General features: G+C 38.9%; 1 long non-coding RNA gene across 1 annotated transcript; it reads right to left on the reverse strand.

Moving 5' to 3' along the window:
• Positions 1–3,333: 3,333 nt before the first annotated feature.
• LOC113221778 lies at positions 3,334–19,808 on the reverse strand. The gene is made up of 3 exons (XR_003308068.1): positions 19,450–19,808; positions 16,830–17,072; positions 3,334–3,645 (listed from the first exon to the last, which is right to left on the reverse strand). It is a non-coding gene; the product is annotated as an uncharacterized LOC113221778 (long non-coding RNA).
• Positions 19,809–20,537: the final 729 nt, after the last annotated feature.

Consider the following 20,537-nt stretch of genomic DNA (forward strand, 5'->3'; position numbering starts at 1 on the left):
TCTTGGCCAGCTAAGGTGGGAATGTCGCTTTGGCCCAGGAAGTAGAAGCTGCAGTGAGCTGTGACCATGCCACTGCACTCCAGCCTGGATGGCAGAGTGAGACCTTGTGTCAAAACAAACAAAAACCTGCAGGCCCTGTGCTAGCCACTTTATGGATATATAAATGTATATGCATAGGGTAGATACTCTTCACAACAAAGGGAGTAGGTAGGAATTTTTTTATATTTCAAATAAAGAATAATCTCATTTCACATAAAGCTACTTGAATTTCAGGAGCTTAAAGAACTTGCTGAAAGTTACAAATTAAGTATGTGACAAGGTTGGAATCTGAACTCATCTTTCACCACTACTACTATATAGCTTCCCACGTTTGTAATAGTAATTAAATCAAGGAGGGAAAAAAGTAAAATTGTCCAATGAAAGGGAAGCAGCACAGGTATAAATAAACTTACCTGTCATAAAGACCTCCTTCTTATCATGCAATGTCCTGCTTAATATATAGATATAAATAAGATCCATGTCCATTATTAGCTCAACAAGTAAAATAATTCATTTTATTTTGCTTTGAGGGTTTTTTTCAGAAGGAAAAAAAGTGGGCTAGCACAGAATATGTTCTAATCATGAGTGTAGAATAGGAGAGTCTTTGTTTTTGTTTTTGGTTTTGTTTTTTTGAGACAGCGTCTTGCTCTGTTGCCTAGGCTGGAGTGCAGTGGTGTGATCTCGGCTCACTGCAAGCTCCACCTCTCAGGTTCACACCATTCTCCTGCCTCAGCTTCCTGAGTAGCTGGGACTCCAGGCACCCGCCACCACACCCGGCTAATTTTTTTGTATTTTTAGTAGAGATGGAGTTTCACCGTGTTAGCCAGGATGGTCTCAATCTCCTGACCTCGTGATCCGCCCAAAGTGCTGGGATTACAGGCGTGAGCCACCATGCCCAGCCAGAATAGGAGATTCTTTGTAAATGAGTATATGTGTTTAAGAAATATGTTCATACGTTATGTTGAAGCAGATGCCACATAGCCACACAATATTATTATTATTAATAATAAACCACACATTAGCATCAGGTTTTTTTTCAAATTTCAGAAATAATTTTCGTGCACACATGTAAAAATATAAAAGCATTCATGAACACATTACCCATTTCAATAATACGTATTTTAATACATAAATGATTTAGTTTATCAGTAAATTAATTTATGAGTGTGATAAAGAACAGAGGACACAAGAATTTATGCAGCATTGAAAGTCTTTGGCCACTGGGTGTCATGATTTTCCCCTGTAATGATTAACCCTTCGACAATAAAAGATCCTGAATTTTTGTAGCAGAACACTTCAGTGTTACATGGATTAGCATTGTAAATAGAAAGTTTTATTAAAATATGCCACAGTTTTTTCTCAGATTATTATGTCATATTTAAACCACATTATTAGTGTAATTTTTTACCTGAAACTGACCAAGAAATATTAAACGTTGGGATATTTAAATAAGAAAGAAATAAACAATTCTGTTGGTCATCTTCAAGTTTTATTATATCCTGGTTAAATCTGAAGAATTTGTACAGTGTATTGATATGTGTGCCTGGGTACGTTTTTGGAAGAACTCTTGGTTATACAGAATTTCCATGGTACAGAAGTTAGTCCTAGATATAATTATTGTGTCTTAGTGTCTAACTGCTTTTACCCATGCCTTGTGTGTGCATATATGATGGCAGATGTATTCTAAAACTGCACCATTAATCAGAACCAGATACCTATGTTTTTTTCTCTCTGAATATGCTCCACTCTGCCAAGTTCGACGGAAGTGAGTGGTTGTGACAATTCAAAACAGTTTTGCCTGTTCTACAACAGAAATGCTGCTGAACTTGTAGAAAAGACCTGTGCAGACAGAATGAGAAGACTTAGTTGCTCCAAGGACATCACTGGAAACTTTATTTTATTTTATTTTATTTTATTTATATTTGTTTTGAAGACTAGTTATTGTCTAAGTTGTAAAGGTGAATCTGATAAAGTGGCTGACTAGTTTAGAGGTCAGTATTTAAGCCATGTGATTGAATCTGTAGCAGGCAACAGTTGGAAAAGATGAAAATGGGTTCATGGGACAGTTATATTTTGTTTTTGTTTTTTTTTTGAAACTGAATATGGAAAATATCCAAGTTATGTTTCAATATATAACACTAAATCTTTAAATGACAAGTTTTGCATATATTGTTACGGCCATTTAATAAATTGCTTTTTATTAAACCAGTGCAAAAGCAATTGTGTTTTTTGCCATTACTTTCAGACGGCAATTGCTTTGCACCAACCTCTTACTAGTCATAAGAACATCCTTGCTTTTAACGTAAAGGGATTGGTGATGTTACCATGATTCTCACTTAAGAATTACTGAGAAAAATACAGCAGTAGGGGTTAGCAAAATCTGTTAGTTAATTGAAGGCCTGTGTTTACTTGAATGAAATGATTTTTCATTTAAATTATAAAAACAGAGCAAGTGCCTAGTTATATCAAATCCATGTTCAATTTTATTCACAGAGATGGTGACAAAAGAAGAGTAAATGAACCATGTCAGAATCAAAAGATACTCTGCCTGGTAAGAACTTGCAATGGAATATTTTAAAATGAGATTGAAACAAATAAAAATACGTTGAAAACTCATTAAATATTTTTAAAGTACTTGCTGTTTTAATGAAACTGAACAACAAAGACCCTGCCCTTACTGAGCCTGCAAGCTAGTGGGGGACTCCAGTACTTATCAAACTATCACAAAAATATGCCTTTAAAACACATCACATTCTGTGAGAAAAGGTTCAGAAAAGGTTTCTCTGATGAACTGATATTTGGCAATCAGGCCAGTGGAAATGGGGCTTGGGGCGGGGATGATGTCGGTTGTCCAGGTAGCACTCTTGAGTAGAAGGTGCATGGATGGTTGAGGGACTGAGAGAATGTTACTGCAGTTAGAAATTACAGGATGAGGGTGCGGTTCTGGACATTGCAGGATGGAGACATAACACATGATGCATCAGGAGAGAAAAGGAAGGAAGGACTGTCTTGCACAATTTTTTAAAGATACACTGAGAACCTTGGCCACTCCTTAAGAGTTCCCACTAGGGAGCATAAGAGCAGGTAGAAGACTGTCACAGTTATCCAGAGTAGAGATGATGATAGCTTGCATAACAGTGGTGTTGGTGAAGATGGAAAAAATTAGATAAAATGAGAGATGTTGTGTGTGTGTGTATATATATGTATATATACATGTGTATGTGTTCTAATACTCAGGTTGGTTCTGTTTCTCTGGAGAACACTGACTAATACAGATGATAATTGAGGTATTGATGTCATGGGTATAATTAAATTGCTTAGGTAGAGTATACAGTGAGAAGACAGGAGGTCAAGGAAGGACCTCTGAGAAATTCCAGCACTTAAAAGCTCATATAGGAAAGGTTTAGTATTGGGTTTACTCAGCGCTCCTACTCCTCTCCCTTCATTGCAGAAAATTACTCCTGCACACACATATCTGCTTGAAAATGGACTTACACGTGTAGTTTTCTTGCCGTCTTCTGTTTTCTTCCTGGACTCCACCATTCTGGTCACGTTTGATGGGTTCAGCTGTCCAATATGATCCAAATAGACAATATGATTTTCTTCCTGGAAAGAACAAAATACACAACCTGATACTGAGAACCTCTCAAGTCACTGAAAGGTCTTCTGAATTATTTGAGTTCGGCAAGGGCATTTCATTGAACCTTGAATTGAAATAATTATCTGTCTAATAGGAACAAACTCAGGCTAAATATAGACTATGTACAAACCTAGAACACATGTGGAATCATCAGTTATTGAAAGATAAGGCCAGGCGCAGTGGCTCATGCCTGTAATCCCAGTACTTTGGTAGGCCGAGGTGGGTGGATCACCTGAAGTCAGGAGTTTGAGACCAGCCTGACCAACATAGTGAAACCCTATCTCTACTAAAAATGTAAAGTCAGCTGGGTGTGGTCGTGCATGCCTGTAATCCCAGCTACTTCAGAGGTTGAGGCAGGAGAATCACTTGAACCCAGGAGGCAGAGGTTGCAGTGAGCTGAGATCATGCCACTGCACTCCAGCCTGGGCAACAAGAGTGAAATTCCACACCCCGCCCCCACCACAAATGAAAGGAAGATAAGTCATTACTTTAATGACTGTGGCAGAGTTCACATCTCATTTACCCTCACCAGCAGGGTGGATGGGTATGAAGGCCAACACCAATATATAACCCAAACCCATTCTCACCAGCAGGATGGGTGGGTATGAAGGCCAACACCAATTTATAAATATATTATCTTTACTTATCCAATTTCCTGGTTGTATATTTTCCCCCCAAAATAATTATAGCCTTACTATGCAATTTGTCACATAAAGTTTGTTTCCAAGAAATGTCTTTAGGTAACATCTTGTATGTATGTGCTAAAAACTGTTGTCCCTGCCTAGTTGCCTTTAAAAAGTTATTATGTATATTTGAGGTTTACAGAATAATGTTATAGGATATGTGTATCTCACTCATGGTCTTGAAAGCAAATATACCAATTATTTTCTTCTTTTGGAATTCTAAGTGTCCAGCCACAGTGGAGTCATCCACTGAGGAGTGAAAGAGTTTCACTCCACTGAGTTATTGTAAATGTGTTTGGGGCTTCCAACTGAGAAGTAACTTCATCAGACAGTTTCTACAGACTCCTATTCTATATTTCATTGCTACACAATGAATCAAAAGTAAAGACCCCAAGAATGTCTCTCCTTTCTTAGGTCATAACACCACAGGGGCAATTGCACTATTTCAAAAGGCAGACCATTCTAGTGTCTGTTCTCAGGGTTTGTTTCTGTTGAAGCAGAGCTAAGGCATTTTACAGCCCAGAAATAAATTCTAATGACAAATTAATTCATGTATTTCTTTACAACAGTGTCTCTGTGAATTGAAATAAAAACCCATTGGCACAGTAGGAAGGATGATCTTTATCAGGGAGGGTCACACTAGTGACTATTACTTCTGCTGCATATCCCTTTGAAAACCAGAAGGGCAAAGTTGTTTAGATTACACCTAAATTGATTCCGCAGAGGGTGTGTGTAGAGAAATGAGGATCACCTGTGTGACAGGCAGTTTATCACTATACATATACATTTACAAAATGCATGTTTCAGAACTGTCAGCTTTCCTTTTATATCATCATCGTCAAGTATTTTAAAGAGTGAAATAAAATGTATTGAAATGCACTTGACAACGATCAAGGCACAGCATAAAGCCTGGAGAGCTGTAGTTTGCAGTGAGCCTGGGATTTTGAAGTGCTGTACTAAGCAGCCATACCGATTGACTTGTGTTTTAGTCCTGTGAGGTTTACCTGTTGCCTTTCCCAAATTTCCCAGAATTTTATCCTGGAAGGCTCTGGCTGATCCTGAATTAATATTTGGGTGTACCTTGAGTCTTTCTTCCATGTCATCTAAAGTCTAGCCTCTGGAACCCAGCTGGGAAGGGCTCAGTCTGTCTAGCACAGGCAAGGCCTGGAAGCAGACCTCAGGAAGGGCCAAACGACCCCTGGATGGCCAGGAGAACCCGGGCTGTATGGGGCCGTGCTGTGAGGGTGTACTGCTTTCCTGGGAGAGAGCAGACCAGGACAGACCTTCAGAGTCCAGGCATTCAACCATGTAGAAAGGAATTAGAGAAAAAAAAAATAGGAAGATAGTGAAGCATACAGAGCAGGCTGCTTCAGTGAAGAACTGTGATGAGAATTACAAGGATTTGCTGAGGAGAGTAAAACAGTAAAAAAAAAAATAACAAGGACAACAGTGCAAGAGAAAGTGAGGGAGAAGCAGACAGAGAGAAGATGCAGCTATGCACACATGCAAAGGCAGAGAAAGAAAAAGATACGCTTGTGTATGTGTGTGTAAGGAGAGAGAGAAATAGAGACAAAAAGAAGGGGTTTATGTCAGCCATGCACCAAAATATTCTTAAGCCCAACACTCAAGGCTTCATTGGGAGATATTAAAAAGTTGAAAGTTCTACAGTGATACTGTCCATCATATAAACACTGGGTGGCATCTGATTATAAAGTTATAATAGCAGTACTTTCTAATTTTTAATTTTTCTTCTGTGGTATTATCCTATAGCAATTGTAAGAGTGCATAAAGTTAATAGTTTTTTTGTTATTTTATTAATTTAAAATTAAAGCGAGTTTCAAGGAGTTATTTTGGTGCTTAAATGAAATGTAATTCCAAATGCATTGATCGAATGCCTGAAATGTGCCGGGCACAGAGAGATGCTGAAGTGTAAGACCCAGGGGGATCTATGAACCTCTAAAGTAATTGGACCTATAAGGCAGGTTTACTAATCATTGAAATGCAAAGGAGAATAAGCCACATGCACTTAAATGAATTCATTCAATGATTCAGGGGTCGAAATTGGGAAAATCACAGTTGACTCTAAAGAAACAAGTAAATACTCTGTTAAGAAGAGAAAGCTGAAGGAGATAGGAAAGGAAGCACAATTTCTATTGGCCTAGTAGAAGCAAGGACTAAAAGCCAGACATGGGCCATGTCTGGAAAAGAGTGAACAATCCCATGTGACTAGAGCAAGGGTGAATGCAGAATGAGGATGGAAGACTAATGCTGGAGGTGGGGATTGCAAACATCTGAGGAAGACTCACAATGCCAGTTGGAGGAATGTTCAGGTATTCAGTGGGTCAGGGGAGCTGCTGAATGGTTAGAACTGAAGAAGAATGTTGCAATGCATTGCAGAAGTATGTTTGCATACACATTACAGAGATTGTGACTAACTTGATAGAAAGTGATCAAAGGCTCACCCCACACAGCAGAAACCCAAGTTTTGAGACTTATCCTCAGGTATGAGACTATCCTATGTAGCAGCACTGCCCAACAGAACTTTCTGTGGTGATCAAGAATCTGCGTATCTGTACTGTCCGATATGGTGGCCACATGGGGTTACTGACCACTTCACATGGGGCCAGTGGGACTGAGAAATTAATTTTAATTTTATCTAATTTTAGCATATTTAACTATAAACATAAATCGCCTTAGGTTGCTGCTACTGATTACTGTATTAGATAGAAGATACAGCTATATAAGGATGTAGCAGGAAAAGAAAAAATTTATAAAACATGTTAAATAATATAAGATTTTGGTCCACTGAGGTCCAGAAGTTTCTCCTATTTCCATTTCTAATACACTGTCAGGTTAATTATCAGAAAATTTCTGCCTCATTATGAAACTGGATGTTTAGAACATTGTCAAGGATACCCTAAAGGGTATTATGGACCGAGAGTCTAAGGTCTAATCTAATTTAACAAATCCCCAGTTTCTGTTTTCCTGTCTGTTACAGTCACTTGACCAATTTTAATTGAATGCTGTCGTGTAGTGTTTATCAAATACCTTCAACCTTTTAAAATGCTTTGCTCAGTGGCAGTTCATTTTTGAGGGTGGATTTCTTTTGGTGGCTGAGAAAAAAGCAACTCCAAAAACTCATTTCATGCTCAGAGATTTGTGCAGCTATAATTGATTTAGGTGTTGGGCAAAACAGTCAAGGTGAGAAAACACATGCACGAAGAGAAGTCATTACTGTAAATGAGAGGAAATATCTTCCTTGAAATACTGTAAAAAAGAACAGAAAAAAACAGACGTACTTTTCAAGGAAAATTGGATCAGATCAAGAAATTCTTAATAGCTCAGTGAAGTCTTTCAAAATTATGCTCATAGCAGTGAACTGAACTATTATTAATAGTCTTTGAGATGAGAGTGAAAGTGACGGCTAATGGATCCAGAGATGGATTTGACTCCTTTTGTCTCCAAATTCCACTCTTTATTGGCTTTGAGGCACCTTAATGAAGCCCAAAGTCTAGAGAAAACAGAGTTGAAAGAAAAAGTTGTGCCTTAAATTAGATTAAATGGCCTCAATGCTATGGTGGAATAATACAACAATTCCTATTCTCATCACAGTTACCCAAAAAAGAGAAGGAACTGACAAAGGCCACCTGAAGATGGCAAAACAAACAAATACGCAACAACAAAAACCCAGCAACATGGTTTGTGGATGAAAACCCAAAAGTATCCAATTGCAGTTTGAGAAGTGTAGGGGTTAGGTTGGCATTTGATTTCCAGGTGAAAAAATTAAAAGGAATTAAGCTCTTATAGATCAAATAAGAATGAGAATTTTTTGTCAAAACTACTTTGCTATATCAACAAAAATTTAAATATCTCCCAAACAGAGAACACTACAAACAAGGAACAACCCATCCATTTCTAATTCTAATTTAATTCTACCACAAATAGGAACTGAACTCTGATATATGGGGTTTATATTTGGGATATGTGTTTAAGCTAATGGAAGAGCTTTGACAGGAACAAATTGTGAATTCAGTTCTATATTAATCTTAGAGTTTCAGTTAGTTATATAACAGCTCCTTCTCCCAGAAGCATATTAAGAAAAAGGAACTCTCAGAATGTTTCAGTGTACTTTAAATGAAAATTTAATTTTGCTATTTCCACTCATTTAGTCTTGGTGCTTTGTGGTACTCAGAAAAAAAGATTATTATTTTTTCCTTTGGAAACTATTTTAAAATGTTGACTTTTGTTGATGAAATTCTGAGAATATAGTTGTCAGTTGCATGCCTGCTAGAGAGATAACAGGAGTATTTCAAGACTTAATGCACACACAGAGTCAGAGAAAAGAAAGGCTATCTCATTGTGTGGTTCTGCTTAAGCAGCTAAGACTCTTTCCTTAGAATACATTATGCAATGTCTTATTCTCATTAGCCTGAATGGGTCCCATGACATTCTGGAACCAATTGCTTTCAAAGGCAGTAGACCCAGTCTTCTTCAGTTGCTTTGAAGACTTTTTAGATGTCTGGTGCATGTGGAGAATGACATCTGTGTGGCCCACTGTGGTGATCTCCAGAGATTGTTCCCAACCTCTAGCCAAATAACCCGGAGCATCTGGCTACCCATTGCCCCTCCCAGCTGAAATCCTGGCCCTCACCAGTCCTTTTTCTGATTAGACTCGTGCACGGGTAAGCCCGTGGGTAAGCCCCTGATCTCATGCACTTCCCCTGAAGTCCAGGGCTGAGTGGAGCAAGGGTAGATATCACTGAACACACAGAAGAAATGGGGTCAATGGGAGAACAGCAGGGAAGTCAAGGGTAGGTGGGTGGAGTATCCATTAAATCGTTTTCCTTAGGGACTCCCTGATTTCTTCTTTCTCCCAGTCCAAATATTATCTTTTTTCACACAAAATCTAATTATGCAAATATAATTTCCTTTGCAATATTAGCTACTATCTCTTACTAAAATGCATCAAGCTAGAAACAACATCATTTTGTACATAATGTGGCTGGCATCTATAAAGAAGGGAGTGAGGAAGGAGAAGGAGAGGGAAGATGGCAAGTGAAAGTGCTGCTATCTTTGGGAATTTGGTTGACAAACATTCACTAACATTATCTATAAACCATAGGACATTTAATATTTAAAGACATATTGGAAGGGATAGTGCTTGAGAGTTGCTATCCTGTAAGACACTTTCAGTCATTTGAGTCATTTACGACTGCAAAACGTTTGAGGATTTCTACTTTGTTCAAATGCACTATTGTCCTACTGTGAAAGTGCCTGGTGACCACAATGTCTTGGAATTGAGAATGTTTTACTTCTTTAGGGAGCCTGATACCTAACTCTGCCTGAAATGTAACAGAATTCTTTTTAGTTTGTAAAGAAATATAATACCCCAATGTTCTTAAGTAATATCATCATTAACATGTGTATTAAAACATACTGAATGTTTTCTTATGCAACATTAGATAACAACATAATTGTTCTACCTGGATACTGGATTATATCAGCACATGTTATAAACAGATCATTTTCTAGAAACACAAAAAGGTCTAAGATGAACTTCAGTGCCCCTACTTTAATCACCAGGGACCAAAATTGTCTTACTTCAAACTCTTGAAATCTAGTAAAAATGGCTACTCATGTGCTTAGAGAGTTATTTGTTTTAGATTTAATCTTACAGCTACTTAGGGGAAAAAAAGTTGAACTTAAAGGTAAAATGTCACTAGATGTATTTTCTAATCATTCTCAAAGCATGACTACTCTGCTTATGTTTAGTTATCTTGAGAATAAAGTTTTAATGCTTACCTCATGTTCCCCCAAAATTTCCCATATATTTTTCTGAGATGACCATTCTGGGTGAAAAGGCATATTTCTATATGTCTTACAGCTAGGAAATCAGAAATAGGCAATGGGATAATTGAAGTTGAGGTGGACAGTTGCTCCTCCAGACATCACTTTATGATGTATAAGCCATAAAATATTAAGGTTAATCCATCAGGTGTCTACACTACAATGCATGTCCCAGGCATAACTAAGCAGCCCCATAAATGTGAAAAATTGGCACACATCATAAACAACTGCTCTAACATAACCAGTTTCCTTTACAGCAAAGAATGTAGTTATAACATAAGATGTTCAAAATCCCATGAGGTATTAGCCGGGGGAGTTCAAGTGTTCCTCCATGAGTGTTTCAAAAGAATTTAATGGCACAATCTTCTCTGTAACCTCTAAGCATGCATCTTATAATAAATGATTCGAATTATTTTTCCTTTTGAGTTGAATTGGGCACATTCCTGTACATAGTCCTGTGCATGGATGATAAAATATGAATGAAACACATTCTATGCTCTTAAGAAGAATGCAAGTGAAAACAGAGACAAAATATTCATATGAAAATGAGGTGGCAATATCAGGTTGCATGTAATACTTGACAGATGGGGGGTGCCCTAAGTATCATGTAATTCAGAGCAAGCAGGCACAAGTTGGAGGGGGTAATTAAGACTTCCTGGGAGCTGAAGGGAAAGTGAGAACTCAAAGGGGACCCCAAGGCAGGTGGAAGAATTAGTGAGTCACGGCTTGGGGGAAGAATTTCATGATATTTTATTTTGAGATAGAAATTGGAGGAGAAAAAGTCAATACCTTTTCTTTTTATGAGTGGTTTCCATGATAATTAAACTAACGTTTTACCGAAGTAAGTTTTCTACCCTGACTTCTAAATAAATAAAGGTATAAAGCAAGGGTTTGACAGGTATTTTGAGTGGTATTCTCTACCCTTGGAAAAAATGGTCTTTTGCATATTAGTTCAACTTTGCACACTGCAACAAGTAGCTCTGTGGAATCTTTCCCTGTGAGAATAGTTTCCTAAACTGATAATATCTCTGGGCTTCCAGACAACTCAAGGGCTAGATGGGGAGGAGAGTAATTATGAACAAAATTGAATTGGCTTTAAACATATTTGTAATAGATTTTCAGATGAAGATGCTTACTCAAATTACCAATTAAAAAAAGAGTATTGGGATTTCGGAAATGTTGAGACTCAATGGTTGACCATTTGACCCAGTAAGTGATAATAAGACTTTGGTTTGTGGAGCTGCTTCCTGCAACAGTGCGTGCTTTAGTACTATTGATTAAAATGGCAAGAACCGAAGGAAAATAGGACTCGTTACAGGGACACCTAAGACCAACAATGAAATATGCACTTTGTCTACAGAGTATGCTAATAGGATGTGGGGGCCATATTCAGAATGAGGTTTTTTGCATTGTGAATTTTTAGTATTTATAAAAGTAATCTTTTAAGCCATCTTTTATCAGGTCTTCATCTATCTTCTCAATTAAGATTCTGAGGCATAGCTTGAGGTCAGTCAGTTGAAGCAGACGCTCTAGTTCATTTGATAAAATGGTGCGCTGATGCATGAATCAGCCCCAATCTGCCCACAGTTCCTCATCCCCGCAAGGGAAAAGAAGGCCATTTCACGAGACAATATTTATGCAGGTATTTCCAAAATGTGAACTCAGTGTGACCTTGGCACTTGCCAGATAATTTGAACCATTATAGAAATAAGAACATGTTGTAAAAGCATACAGAAGACAGACAAGTCATAACCTCTGCAAAAGCCAAATGCTTCATCATAGCAGCATTTTTCTCATTATTTGCTGGGATAAATAAATACTGAAGCCAGGAATAATTCACTTATTTAAAATTGGTTAAGTGGGCAAGTGCCATAACTAATAAGTCTTACAATTAGGAGTTAGGTTGAAAGCTTTACATCATACATTGAAGTTAAGAAATAGAACACTGGAGTAACCTTTAGGCAAAAAAATACTACTACTGCTACTAATATTATAACATGTCTCATATTTGTCATAGCTCTGCCATTTTTCCCATGGAGACCGCATGTTTGTGAGCAGACGGCTATTAGGTGTTTTTATCTCTCATAGACTTCTGAGTTCATTGCAGGCACTGGAGCATGGGGAGGCTGAAGAGCAGGGAATGCCTGAGGGAGGTGAGTCACAGAGCAAACAGGTGGTACGTCTTCAGGGCGGAGGCAAGGGTGCAGTAAAGTACTCATCCAATGGCAGGACAGTTTTGTACAGGATCCTGGAATGTTTGCGAGACTGCATGGAAACTCACTATCCTTGCCTGCAAGAAAGCTAGAATGCCCTGTCTGGGCCAGACCTCAAGTCCATACGTGCTCTTAGCTTCTGGAACCTGTGCTGTGATCCTTGGGAAGCCCTAGGGGCTACTACTCTGGGTTTTAGGTTATTGGTCAGGAAAGTCTAGTCCTCTGCAAGGCAGACCAATACTCATTTGAATATAAAGACTAGACACTCCCTTGAAAGAGAATGCATGTGCATTTTTTTACAGCCAGCTGTAAAACTGGAGACTCCTAGAAAAACTGGAATTCAAACAAATTTGTCTTTCTTTCAAATGCTAGCTTCCTTTTAAATGAGAAGTGGTTTTGGTTGTCGCCCCCTCCCCCTCCGTTAACATGCTGGGATATTTAGAAGATTATGTGAATATTAGCTAAAGTATCCTAATGTTTATATAGGCATACCCAGAATCCTAAAAAATTTCCTGAATTGTATCTGAAATTTTTCTATGAAAATTAGAACCAGTACTTGAAATGGTGCTTGAAAATTTTCTATGGTTCTTCTAAATCATCTTCGTGTAATAGAATTACAACATAAGTCAAAATTTGATGTATCTACATAATTTTAAAAGGTCCAGTAGCCACATCGACACAGGAAAAAGAAACTAATGAAATGATTTTATAGCATATTTTATTGAACCCAGTATATCTCCAATATTATAATTTCAACATGCAGTCAATACAGAAATACTAATGAGATATGTTACATTCCACTTTTTAAATGTTTAGTCTCTGAGATCGGCGTGCATTTTACATTTGCCCCACATTTGGAAGTGCCACACTTCAAATGTTGAATAGCCACATGTGGCTACTGGCTACTGTATACGGACAATGTAGCTCTACTTATAGTTGGTGTGGTTAAGCAACGTTGACAGAATGAGATTTCCTGAGCCTCTGCATCCACCCAATATCACCATTAATATCATTGATTCTCTCTAAAATCTTAGGATTTTATACCACAGATGTAGTGCTGGTCTGGAATAGCAGGTACTTACCTAAACTAACCTTAACTAGAGACCACAAGATCTTCACCCCAAATCCCCAGTCACCTTCATCATTTCTCAGAACTACTTGGGGAGTCAAAGTTTTCAATAAACAGATGTGTACACTGAATGAATTTAACCTCAAAGACAAAGGCTGTGGTTTAGGATGAGTTGACTTGAAGTCAGTCTTCTTCAGCATGACTTCAGGTCAGCTAAGGACAAACCACAATGAAGCTTTTAATCCAAACTTTGGTGCCAACCTCCTTGGAAATAGAGTTGGCAGGGGCCTAATATATTATGTAACAAATCCTCATCTTCTTATAGATGAAAAATACTGAGGTTTGGGAAATGTACTCAAGTCACCTAGGACTTTAAAAAAATATTTTTAAATAAAACAAGGTCTTCTCATCGTTAGAAATATTCATTGTGATAAGATGAGGCAAAATGCATAAAGTAAGGACTTCAAAGTTTACCGCTATCATGCTTTCCCCCATCTTTTCACATCTCCTTAGATTTGTATGAGACATTCCAAAATTAATTTAGACTTTTCACTTCATGCCTATAAACAGGTTGATTACAAATTTTGGATAGGACCAAACTACATGTACTCATGCTCTTTTGTCAGGTACAGAATTCATATATGATCACTTTGTCCATCTAAAATATGCAAATACTGCAGAAACATACAGAGTGAAATGGATGAATTTCCTCTCACCCTCCATCCTTCCTGGCCCAAGTCCTATTTCCCTTTCCAAAGGCAAACATTCCCAGTTTGATATATAACCTATGATGTTTTTCTTAAATTCATACACAATAACACTTATTTTAAATAAGTGTTTTATATTAGGAGAGTCTTAGATTTACAAGGCAGATGTGAAGATAACACAGTGAATTCCCATCTATTTCCTACCCCATTTCCACTATTCTTTTTGTTTTAACTTTTATTTTAGGTTCAGGGGTGCATGTGCAGGTTTGTTACATAAGTAAATTTGTGTCATGGGGGGTTGTTGTACAGGCTAGTTTGCCTCCTAGGCATTAAGCCCAGTACCCATTAGCTATTTTTCCTGATCCTCTCCCTACTCCCACCCTACATCCTGTAGTAGGTCCCAGTGTGTGTTGTTCTCCTCTATATGTCTGAGTGTTCTCATCATTTAGCTCCCACTAACAAGTGAGAATATGCAGCATTTGGTTTCCTGTTCCTATCCTTAGTTTGCTAAGGATAATGGCCTCCAGCTCCATCCATGTCAATACAAAGGACATGATATTATTCTTTTTTATGGCTGCATAGTGTTCCATGGTGTGTATGTACCACATTTTCTTTATCCATTCTATCATTGATGGGCATTTAGGTTGAATCTCTGTCTTTGCTATTTTAAATTTCACTATTCTTAATATCTTACATTAATATAGTATATTTGCCACCAATAATAACCCAATATGCATATGTTCTTATTTACTGAAGTCCAAATGTGTTTTAGATTTTCCTACTTTTTTTCTAATGTAGTTTTTCTGGTCCAGGATAACACATTAGATGTAAGCATCATGTCTTCTTAGGATTCTCTAGACTTGTGATTGTTTCTGAGATTTTCCTTATTTTGGATGACCTTGACAGTTTTGGGAAGTACTGCATGGGTATTTTAAAGAGTTGATGGTTTTCTCATTAATAGGCTGGGGTTATGAGTTTTAGGGAGGAAGACCCCAGATATGAAGTGCCATTTTTAATATGTGACTCTCTTTTTAATTGTTTAGCAGCAACTCATAAATTTTCTCTAATGGAAAAGCGACATAAACATCACCACATAAAAACAAAGTTTTTCCTTCTATGTGATCTTTTTCTTCAAATATTTTTAGTCATAATAGTGGAAAGATTATCTCAACACATGAGAGTTAAGTTAAATGTCTTGGTGATGCTTCCAGGAATTTCTCAACCATTTTCTTTCCATGCATAAGTGATGGCTGTCATCCTAGCTGATGTCCAGGGAGGTTTATTATGTGTCAAGCATGAGTTTTTTCCAAGCTGTTTCTAAAAAACAAACTTGTCGCCAGCAGAATGGCATTTTCACTTTCCCTTCAGTGTCCTGTGTGATTGGCATCCCAACCAGTGATAATGCTGACATCTACCATTTGTTCACACACCATTGATACTGACTCACTAAATAGCCTGAGGCACCTCTTCTCAATGCCACAACCACTTACCCTCTCAGTTAATGAAATGGGTAAAGGAGAAAAGAAAGATGGTAAGGCAGAATATATGGTTAACAAAATTTATAATAAAGCAATCTAAGAGTACAAAAATAAATATAAAAAAAGTACTGGGGAGAGGAAGATCAGAAACCTCAACTTTCTATAATCATGCATCATTGGAACGTGTTTATGGAGTGTCTTAGCTCTGTGCTTCCCCTGGTGAGAGGTAAAAATTCAATTTGGTCCACTCTACATCCCCAGAGTGATGTCTTATGGGGAAGCCACTCCATTCTAAGATAGAGCAGGCTCAGTGAAGTTTTTCTGTAAAAGGCCATGGAGTAAACATTTTCAGCTTTGTGAACCACATGGCCTCTGTTTCAGTCACTCAACTCTACAGATGTAGTGTGAAAGCAGCCTGGGCAATATGGCAATGAGTGGGTGTGGATGTGTTCTAATAAAACTTTATTTACAAAAACAGGCAGTGAATCCATAAGCCAACCTCTGATATAGAGACAAGAATGCTAAAAAAGAGTACGTCTTTCTGGTTCAAATAGGGAAAGAAAGAAAAAAAATGACAGATTGAAAAATAAATTGAAAGAGAAAAAGACAATTATTGCCCGCATCTCATTTTCCTGATGTGTCAGTCTGTTCTGTGTCACTGTAAATAAATACCTGAACCTGGGTAATTTATGAAGAAAAGAGGATTAATTGGGTCAGGGTGCTACAGACTGTACAAGCATGGCTCCAGCTTCTGCTGCTAGTGAGGCCTCAGGACACTTACAGTTATGATGGAAGGCAAAGGAAAGCAGGCAATGTCACATGGCAAGAACGGGAGTGGGAGGGGTGGGAGGTGCCACACTCTTAAACCACCAGATCTTTCATGAACTCAGAGCAAGAACTCACTCATTATCTTCAGGACAGCACCAAGGCATTTATGAGGTATCCGCCCCCATGACCCAGGCCCCACCTCCAACATTGGAGATTACATTTCAATACCAAATTTAGAGGGGACAGCATCCAAACTATATCACCTGATTTCTATGGTATTCATGTTTTGTTGCTGCTTAACGGATCACTACAAAGGTAGCAGCTTGAAACAATACCCGTCTAATAGGTCACATAGTTCAGTAGGTCAGAAGTCAGGTGGGCTTACCTGGTTGTTCTAGGTAGGGTCTGAAAGGTGAAATCAAGGTGCTGGCTGGCTGGCCTCTTATCTGAAACCTCTGGGAAAAAATCTGCTTCTAGGCTCATTGAGGTTGTTGGTAGACTCCATTTCCTTGTAGTTGCAGGGCCCACGTCCTTGTTTCTTTGCTGGCTGTCATTTCAGGGCGTTTCTCAACACATTAAGGATGCTACATTACTTCTCATGTCTCATGTGGCTTCTTACATGTTCAGGCTGCCAACAGAGAGTTGAATCCTTCTCAGGCTACAAATTTCCATGACTTCTTTTATTTATTTATTTATTTATTTATTTATTTATTTGGTTGAGCGGGGACAGAGTCTCTCTCTGTCGCCCAGGCTGGAATGTAGTGGCATGATCTTGGCTCACTGCAACCTCCGCCTCCCCGGCTAAAGCAATTCTCCTGCCCCAGCCTCCTGAGTAGCTAGGGTTATAGGCATGCACCACCATGCCTGGCTAATTTTTGTATTTTTAGTAGAGACGGAGTTTCACCATGTTGGTCAGACTGGTCTCAAACTCCTGACCTTGTGATCCGCCCACCTCAGCCTCCCAAAGTGCTGGGATTACAGGAGTGAACCACTGTGCCCGGCCCACAAATCTCCATGACTTCTTATGTCACTTGCCAGAGAAAGTTGTCTTCTAACAAGGGCTCATGTGAAAAATCCTTCTAACAAGGGCTCAGCCCACCCAGGTAATCTCCCTATTTCAGAATCAGCTGTGTCATATAACACAGCGCAATCATGGGAGTGGTATCACATCACAGTCAGAGGCTCCAGAGATTTGGGTGAAAGCTTTTGGGGGCCAGCTTTAGAATCTGCTTACCACATCTACCTTACAACTTTGTCATCAGAGTTAAATAAAATAAACCAAATAAAATGTCCTAGCACTGAGTCTGGAAACAGAAAGATGGCCAAAAATATTAAATGTGTCTCAAAATTTACAGCATTTTGAATTTTGTTTTGTATCTCTTGCCTGTATTTTAAAATTCTTGCTTATGTAAAATGTTATGTCCCCAAGTAAACAGGAACTATGAATGTCATCAGCAGTAAACCATTTACCATTCTTGATTTTTGTTTTCCTCAGTAGTAACAAAACTCAAAAATTCCATGCAGACCAAAAAAATTATGCCATCCCTTTATAAATGGGTTTAAAGCACATTGTATCTATTACACGAGGCCTCCTATGGAGTCAGACTTGCGGCTTGTCGAAGTCCAAATATATTCATTTACTCCTTGGTCCCAAGTCTTTGACACATTTTACAAATGTTGGCTCCAGCAGGGTGGCACTCACTGGCTCTCACATGCTGACATCCTAGGACCCCGTGGCAGAGAGCACTGGCCATTTGTCAATCATATCACAGCATCCTCGGCGGGTGGCCGGCCCGACACTCCATCAACCAGACATCTGTGGGCTGAAATGTCTTTCTTCTTGCTGTATGATAAACAGAGATCCTTTTGTGAGCTCAGCCTGTAAACTCTTCCTTTTACCAGGCTCATGTTTAATAATATAATAGAACTGAAATGATAACATATCGAGCCTCATCACAACAATATCGATCCTGGCGGTAGCTTTGTGATGTGAGTTCTTGAACCTGCATGGTAACTCCATGGGAGGTTATGGGTCTCTGTCAATACGGATGTAGAATCCTCTACCAGAGGGATGATGGAGTGTGTTTCTCCCAGCAGAGATTGGGGATTCTGGGGTGACAACATGTAGGCTGTGTAGGATTGCCACGTTGCGGACTTGTACTGCCCACCCAAATTAGTCAAGGTGTATGCATAAAAGGCTTCCCAGGCTTGCTCTGAGAAAGAGGTTGAATAAACAGATAGCAGCAAACTAAGGTGGTATTTTCTCTGATTCCATGTGTCTGTTACCACCCAGAAGTTGCATAGCATACCAGAAAAATGGCCAGAATTTTTGAAGGGACAGTGGATACTGTAGGACATATAAATTATATAGCCTGTTGTTCACTAATATGGACACAATGGGTATTAATCTCTGCATAGAAATATCTGTGCGTGAGGAATGCTGCATTGCAAGTGCAATGAACCCTGGGCTGAGTGCAGTGGCTCACGCCTGTGATCCCAGCACTTTGGGAGGCCGAGGCGGGCAGATCATGAGGTTAGGAGTTCGAGACCAGCTTGGCCAACATGGTGAAACCCTGTCTCTACTAAAGATACAAAAAATTAGCTTGATGTGGTGGCATGCGCCTGTAATCTTAGCTACTCGGGAGGCTGAGGCAGGAGAATCGCTTGAACTCGGGAAGTGGAGGTTGCAGTGAGCCAAGATTGCACCATTGCACTCCAGCCTGGGCAACAGGGTGAGACTCCATCTCAAAAAAAAATGATTATTGAACTCTGTCTCTGAGGTACTCACTCCCTTCCCACCACCATTGACTCAACCTTCTGCCCCCCATAGAAATAAAAAATCCTCTTTAGTCATAACTGGGACACTATCATCTCCAGGACTGTGCCAGGGTCCGATGGCTTTACCCAGCATCAGCACATAGGGATGGCTCTTGATGCCATGAGTCACACTGATGGCCACGGAGGGGTACCCTGTTCCCCTACACTGGGATTCTCTGATCTCTTACCTGTCGATTCCTCATCTTGGGGTGACCTTCAGGGGTCCTCTTGGCATACTCGAGGACCCAATTTGGAGCAATTCAGATTGTCTTCTATTGGAGCAATTCAGATTGTCTTCTATTGGAGCTCACACTTTGACACTGGACAGAAAGAGCACTCCCACCTCAAGTAACACCTGGTTTCTCCTCTGCAAAATCTCTGAGTCAAAAAAGACCCAGCAACCTCCTGAGAATGGCAGGAAGTGGGCAGGAAATAGAGAGGGCTCACACTTTAACATCTCTATAGAGTATCTTGTCACATAGATAGGTGAAGGTGTTTTCCTTATTAATAGTCCTGGGAAAAGAGAGGTCACACTCCTGGATCAATAAAATGGTAGTGATTCAGCATCAACTAAGGAAGCAGAAAAAATATGAGGCATTGTAGAATCATTAGCAAGCAGTTTGCACATATATTAATACTTGGTTTTTGTTTTTTTATGCTACCATAAAGCATTTAATAACCTAATTTAAAAATTGAATTTTTCATCATTATGTGTAAAATGATGAAGAAATTTTATGATAGGAAAGAGATTGGGCCACTGTAACGAAGGGGAAAATAGCACTCAGGAAAGCATAAATTGTTATATATTTCCAAATTCTCAAGTCTACTGACACACTACTTAATTTTCCCCACTCTAAAACTCTCCAAATGCTTGGATCGTCATACTAAAGAGATTCCTAATAACCACATGGAAACTACTCTTCTCAAGTTATTACATTATTAGCCATTCGCATATCATTTCCTGCAGTCGAGATGAAGGAAGGGTTATAGTCCTCATGTCTTTGTGCCTTTATTTTCCCAAACAGTGCCTCTCAGAGAAAACTACAGTTGACTGTGGATAGGCACATTTCTTCTTGTTCTAGCTCTCCCATGAAGCATAAGAGAGCAAGATGGGAAGTTACGTGTTTGAAGACTTGTTACGAAAATAGATTTTATTTGGAAGAGAAGTCCTGTGCTAGCTCAGGAGGCTCAGGGAAAGCTTTCTTGATGATTACGTTTTGAACCAGGACCTGGAGATGGGAGGAACTGGAACACATTCTGGTCACTGGCAAGGAAA

The sequence above is a fragment of the Piliocolobus tephrosceles genome, chromosome Y (assembly GCF_002776525.5).
Source record: "Piliocolobus tephrosceles isolate RC106 chromosome Y, ASM277652v3, whole genome shotgun sequence".
NCBI classification, from domain to species: Eukaryota; Metazoa; Chordata; class Mammalia; order Primates; family Cercopithecidae; genus Piliocolobus; species Piliocolobus tephrosceles.